General features: G+C 39.9%; 1 pseudogene; it reads right to left on the bottom strand.

The window, feature by feature from the left end:
- Nucleotides 1-306: 306 nt before the first annotated feature.
- LOC114053824 lies at nucleotides 307-1,686 on the bottom strand (annotated as a pseudogene).
- Between the last annotated feature and the right edge of the window lie 5,277 nt (nucleotides 1,687-6,963).

The raw sequence follows: 6,963 nt of genomic DNA, 5'->3' as shown, positions 1-6,963 counted from the left end.
CATCATTCTCATTTCTTTTCCCAATTTCTCTTCTGTCTCTCATAGGATTTTTAAGCTCCTTTTTGAGCTCTTCTATGAGTTCTTTCTGGGATTGAGACCACTTTTATTTTTTTTGAGGTTTTGCTCGTATATGTTTTGACATTGTTGTCCTCTTCTGAGTTTGTGTCTTGATCTTCCTTATCACTATAATAACTTTCTATAGTCAGATTCTTTTTGTTGCTGTTGTTGTTGTTGTCATTGTTGTTTGCTCTTCTTTTTTGACCTTTTCTTTTAAATTTAAGCTCTACTTCCAGGGTGGAAGGGGCATTATCTCAGGCTTCTTGTACCAGCGGCTGCAGACCCTGGCTGTTTACCTGGTGCTGCTCTATTGTTGCCCTGAATCCTACTCAGGACCCTCATATTTGGTGCTATACTGAGGGGGTGAGGTGGAGAATGAGTGGCACTGCTGGAAGCCATAGGGGTCTGGCAGCTTACCTGGTACTGAGCTGGGGTCCTTTTGGTGGTGTCTGGTGAGTGCTGAAGCTGGGGGGTGTTTCTGCATTTCCCCAGGGGCTACACTGAGACACTAGTGGTCTGGCTACTGGAAGCTGAGTGTTTGTCCAGGGTTATGCTAAAGCATGGTGGTAGGGGCTAAGCACTGGTGGCTACTTGGTTTCACAGGCACCCATAGGGCTGGCATTTATGTGTTTCCTCTGTGATACACTGAAGCAGTCTGAGACTGCAAGCTTCCTCTTTGCCCAGGCCTATGCTGAAGTATTTGCAGGTTAGCAGTGATGTGTTCTGCCCATTCCCCTGGCTATGCTGAGGCACAGCCAGGCTGAGGCACATAGGGGGTGCTGGTGTTGGTGTTTGGCTCCTCTGAACTGGGGTTCACCATCTACCACTGGTTTAATGAGGTGGAGTTTCTTGTTGGGATACTTCCTGTCCTGGAATGTGCTCCCCTTTTACCTTTCTTGTCAATATTCCAAGTTTCTTGAGCTCAAAGATCTTTTTGCTGGTTCTGCTGTTCCAGAAGTTCTTTTGAGGCACTATTTTAAGGTTGTTTGGAGGTGAGTATGAGAGAATTATGGTGATTTACTGCTTAGTCTGCTGTCTTGGCTCCTGGAAGTTAAGAGATACATTTTTTTTTTCAGTTTTGAACCTTTAATGAGGAAAAAAAATATAACAGCAATCATACCATCTCCCAGGGCTCTGTGTGGTCTGGGGACTGTGGTTGGGAGGATAACTAGTTCAGCCTGGATGAACAATAATAAAAGACAGACATAAAGTGGGGGGATAAAGCTCTGAGACATAGGATGTTGCCTCTTCACCACTCAGCAGCATGTTGGGGATGCCTCGGCTGATGGGGAACCGTCCAGATTCTGGGCACTGCAAAGTGCCCTTGACCACCTCCACCTCTAACTGGACATGTTGTACCTTCCTCAGAAAGTTTTCATCCTTCTCATAGCCCTCCTCCAGCTGCCTGGGCAGCTCAGATACGTGTCCCAGGCTCTCGGCTGCTTCCACCAGTGCCATCCACTCCATCTTGGGCATCATGCACGTCACGAAGTCCACGTTGAAGTCCACAGGGCTCATGTGGATCTCGGTGACCTGGATTCGCAGCAGGAAGCCCCAGGGCTCCACCCCACGTATGTGGGAGCTCTGCAAGTTGTGGGTCAGCAGCTTCATCCCTGCCTGTGTGCGCATCAAGAGATACATTTTGAAAAGATGGTTATAGTATAAAAACAAAAAAAAATCAATACAAATTTAAAAAACAGTAAAAAAACAAGTTTTTCCCACCCCTATCATTCTATTAATCTATGGATTAATGCTTCTTATGTGAATTTCAGGCTAAATCAGGGGCTAGAGGGTTCCACGGTAGCCTAATAAAGAGATTCCTTTGGGAAGCTAAGCCTTGGGTTAGACTTCAAATCAGGTGTCAAAGAATGTGGCATACTCTTGCAAATGTGTAAGATTAGCCCTAAAATGGACTAATTCTATGGTGAGAAGATTCATGTATTTAAGAGCAGAGATCAAATCTGTGAATTGAATTACCTTTCTCAAGATCTTGTGAAACTTAGCCTAACAATTAAAAGTCTTCAGTAAATTTTAATCAGGATGGTATCTTATGTGTTTACCTCCTACTCCATAATTCCTCTACTCAACTGCAATCACTTATTAATTAGTTCAATACATCTTTTCATGCATACATAGAAAGTCTAAAAGAGTTGCCTACATTTCAGTGTTTAAGTGAATGTTGTAGTCACATGGCTAGTAAGTGGCAAGGCAATGAGCGTTATTAGGGGCTTATATACTTACTATGTGCTAGGCATTGTACTAAGCATTGGGAACACAAACCAACCAAGGAGCTTACAATCTAATGTGGAAGACAACTCATAAAATTAAGTTGGGTAATTGGGGAGGAAAGTTGGAGATGAAATCCAGAAAGTCAGAAACATAGCTGGGAAGTGAATCAAAGTTAGCTGGCATGGGCCCATCCATAAAATGGAGGTTTTGAGAGGAACTCACCAATGAAGAAGGGAACCAGCATAGCAGAAGATAAGAAGACTACAGGAGATGACTGATGTTCCTGGGTGAGACTACAGATAAGGCATGTTGCTGAAGCCCAGAAAGTCAAAAGTAGAGCTGAAGGGATATGAAAATTGGCTGGCCAGGACCCAGGGGTGTTCTGGAGTCACCTCAAACTGGCTCCTGAGAGCCAATTGTTAAATTTTTGATGTGAATATTTATACCTCCAAATTGATTAAAAATTGTTGTGTTGATTGTCCTGACTTAAGAAAATGATGGGGGAAATGTTAATAATGCAGTTCAAACTTAATAATGTGTTTTGAGTACTGTTTTTTTTTTTCTTTTTTGGGAGGGGGAGAGTTGCTTGTTAAACAATTACCAACACACAGCTGCCAGGGCCCCTTTATAAAATGGAGCCTTCAGGAGGAATTTAACAATTGGAAGAAGGGAGCCTATATAGCAGAGGGATGTTCCAGAGTGAGAGTGCTGCAGGGGATGATGGATATTCCAAGGTGAAACTGTAGATAAGGCATCACGGTGAAGTCTGAAAAGCAAAGCCAGGTTTGAATTTATTTTTATGACTTCAAGACTGGCATTTTGTCCACTATATGACTCTATGACACTTCTTCTCTTTATCTGTGGTCTACCATGAGAAAAACTTGGTGATACCAAGCAACTTCTTGCTCAGGAAGTAATACTTTGATTTTTTTTTTACTTGACTAAGTCATTTTTGTTTTCTTTCCTCTCTTCATTTCCCTCTTTCCTTCCTTCCTTCCTTCCTTCCTTCCTTCCTTCCTTCCTTCCTTCTTTCCTTCCTTCTTTCCTTCATTTCTTCTTTCTTTCCTCCCTCCCTCCTTCTTTTCTTCCTTCCTTCCTTTCCCATATGCTTTCCCCTTTCTTTTTCTCTTTCTCCTCTTCTTCCTCTTTTTTTTAAAATCAAGAACCCCCTCTGACATGTTCTTAAATACACTCTTCATGTTTCATTACTTCAACTACTTATAACTCTGCTTCCTCTGGGGAACAATTTGGATCCTTTTTATGAGCTTCTGGCTCTCAGTGTCTGCACTATTTCAATTTCATTTTGAGTTTCAATTTCAATAACTTTATTGGCATGACAATGTAAAAAAGTTTTGCCAAAGTCACTACAGTAGATCTGTGTGTCTAGCACTTCAGGTTTCTCTCTAGTAATAGGGTTTTATGCTTACAGTCTCTATTCTTCCATTACTTTCCTATAAAGCTTTGGCAAGAGACCACTACATACTGTGAATCTCTTTAATTCCTTGCTTAATCTCTCTCCACCCCAAAAGTCTCTAATACTTTGGGCTTTACCTTTTTTGAAACAAGTTGTGCTCTTTCTAAGGCTAAACTACTTCATATATATATATTTTTTTTCATAGAGTATTTTTGTCACTTGAGAAGTTAATGACATTTTATTCCTCTCCTGCCACAATTTTTACAAAGTTGGTCACTATATATTTCTAGAAGTCTCATGTTTCTAAATTTCATTTCCAATTGGTGAGCATGGCATTTATAGCTGGTATGAGCTGCCCTGCATTTTCCACATTTGACAGACAGCACTAAGGAAGTCTGCTCTTATAAAAAGTTTCTTTACAAGCAGCTCTCCTTCTGGCCCAATTTTCTTTTTATAGGAGTCAGTCTTGGTGCTAACTGTATGGGATCTGGAAAACTACTGATTTCCAAATAGGTAAAGGCATCAGTGTACTAGTGAAGTTAAATGAATAAATGAATATTTCTTATGATTATAACTAAGCTCAGGATTTGATTAGGAATTTATTCCTGCTAAGTAGAATGTAAATGGTTTATCTACAAAAGACCTTGCATCATCTACTTTTCTGCCTGTTTGTTCCATTTTGGGGAGTAAACAATCAAACCTTTGATTTCATAGGTATAGGTAACTCCTGGAGTGGAAATGCCCTGGGCTGATGCAGATGTAACTAAGGAAGTTGCCTGAGGTGCTGAGTAGTTAAGTGATCTGCCCATAGTAACATAGCTAGAATTTGTCAAAGAGGCATTATTAAAATTTAAGTCCTCCTGATGTTAAGATTAGCAACCCATCTCTGCATGAGAGCTTACCTGAAATGGTGTTTCATTTATCATTCAACACTCCTTTGATGTGTGTGTGTTTGTGTGTGTGTGTGTGTGTGTGTGTGTGTGTGTGTGTGTGTGTGTGTTGGGGGGGATACATAGATAGGCAATGAAGTTAAGAAGCTTATAATTAAGTAGATAAGATAAGACCATAATGCAAGTAGTTATACTGCAAATTAGAATAATAATAAGGGCAAAAAAAGGTATGAAAGGAAGCATTTGTATAGCACCTACTATGTGCCAGACATTATGCTAAGTGCTTTTCAAATACATATTATTTCAAAATCACCATGTGAGGTAGGTGCCATCATTCCTCTTTTATGGGTGAAGAAATTGAGGCAAACCGAGGTTAATTGATTTGCCCAGGGTCATATAGCTGATAAGTATCTTGGGCCAGATTTGACCTTGGATCTTCCTAACTCTAAATCAAGCTGGAACTAGGGACCTACTAGAAATATTGGATCTTCAACATGATGGCTTCTTCTCAAAGTCTTTCTCTTCCTTCAGGGACTTCTTCTTGAAGAGAGCCTGGAACCATGATTGTCTCCATTAAAGTTGGGATCCAGAGGCATAGACAAAATGAAATATTTTTTAACCTAAAGGAGCTTACATTCTATTATATGTAAATCAAAATACATAAGTACATACATATAATATTTATAAAATAAATGCAATACTATTTGGTTTTTTACAGTGTTGTTGTTATTGTATAAATCATTTTCCCAGTACCGCTCATTTCATTTTTCATCAGTTTATAAGAGTCCTCCAAATTGTTCATTTTTGTAATGTTTATGTTATTATAAAAATTGTTCTTCCAGTTGCAGACACTTTTAGATCAGGTCACTGAATTATTAGTTTTCCTTAATTGTTTTACTTTGTTAAAAGAGAACTAAGAGTAATCTTTAAAGGTTTGTAATGTAAAATCAAAATGCATAAATAAATTGTACTCTTTCCATTAAAAAATGAATATAAGGTGATTTGGAGGGGGAGGACATTAGGAGCTTGGGACATCCTTAAAGGTGTCATATAGAGAGTGGTGCTTGAACTGCATCTTGAAGGAAACAAGGGATTCAAAGAGGGAGAGGTAAGGAGATAGTGCAGTATAGGCACTGAACATTGAGGTGTAGATGCTAGGGTTGCTGGGACCCCAAAATCATGACACCCAGGTCCTGCCTGAATGAATTTGACTCATCTTCTTTCAGACAAAGACAAAGTTTTATTAGAGATGAACCATACAGGTCAGACTCTTAAGAAATCTGACCATTAGTGATGTCTATAAGGATGAGTGGGCATGAGGAGATCTCAGTGTTTAAATGGGGACCAGGATGGATCTTATAGCAATAATTTAGGAGAGACCAGAGGAGTTAAGGGAGAATCCCCATGGGAGTGTCTGGGAGGGTGAATGGTGTCATCCTGAATAGACAAGGGAGGGCCAGGCTTTATTAGGGTAACAAAAAACTGGAAGATAGGGAAGGAAAAGGTTGAATGATGTCTGAATAAGATCAAAGATGGGAAATATACTAGGCTTCATTAGGGTATCAAAGGGAGATAGGGCCCATGTGATAAGGTCAGTTATGAATCTGGAGACTGCTAAACTTCCCTAATCAGATAATTGAGTTCAAGAAAAGTTTAAGGGTTTTCTGGGGCCTGTAGACAAATGGGGCCCAATTTTTTTTTAGAGTGAGGGGCAAAGGTCTTGGCTTGGGCCCATACCCTATCACTGAGGATATCTAATACGAAAGGATGGAGACCAAAAAGGGAGTGCTGTATGGAATATCAAGGACATCATTTTATCTAGACCATAGAATTCAAGAAGGGAATAACATATAATAAGGCTAGGAAGGCAGTCTGGGATGTTGAAATGCCAAATAGAGTTTATATTTAATCCTATAAGTTAGAGAGCACCTGGAGTTCATGGACTAGAGGAATGATATGGTCAAATAAGTTCTTCAGGAAAATCATTTTTGGCAGCTGTATGGAGGATAGTTTTGAAAGAAGAGAAACTTAAGGCAGGGAGACCAGTTTGGAGATGATTGAAGTAGTCCAAGGGAGAGGTGATGAGGGTCTGAATTAGGATTGTAGCAATAAGAATAGAGATAATGGGTCAGATATGAGAGATGTTTAGCATATAGAAATAGCAAGATTTGGCAAATGATGTGAATAAATGGGGTGAGGGAAACTGGAGAGTTAAGAGTAGCAGAAAAGTTGTGAAACTGGGAAACTCAAAGCATGGTGGTACCCTTGACAGAAAGAGGGAAGTGGTTTTGCAATGAATTTTAATGATTTCTGTCCTAGATGTGTTGAGTTTAGGATGTCTCCAAGACATCCGATTTGAAATGTTGGAAGTTC

Source organism: Vombatus ursinus, unplaced genomic scaffold (genome assembly GCF_900497805.2).
Source record: "Vombatus ursinus unplaced genomic scaffold, bare-nosed wombat genome assembly UNPS02014812.1, whole genome shotgun sequence".
In the NCBI taxonomy this organism is placed as follows: domain Eukaryota; kingdom Metazoa; phylum Chordata; class Mammalia; order Diprotodontia; family Vombatidae; genus Vombatus; species Vombatus ursinus.
This window is presented reverse-complemented; position numbering and strand designations above follow the sequence as displayed.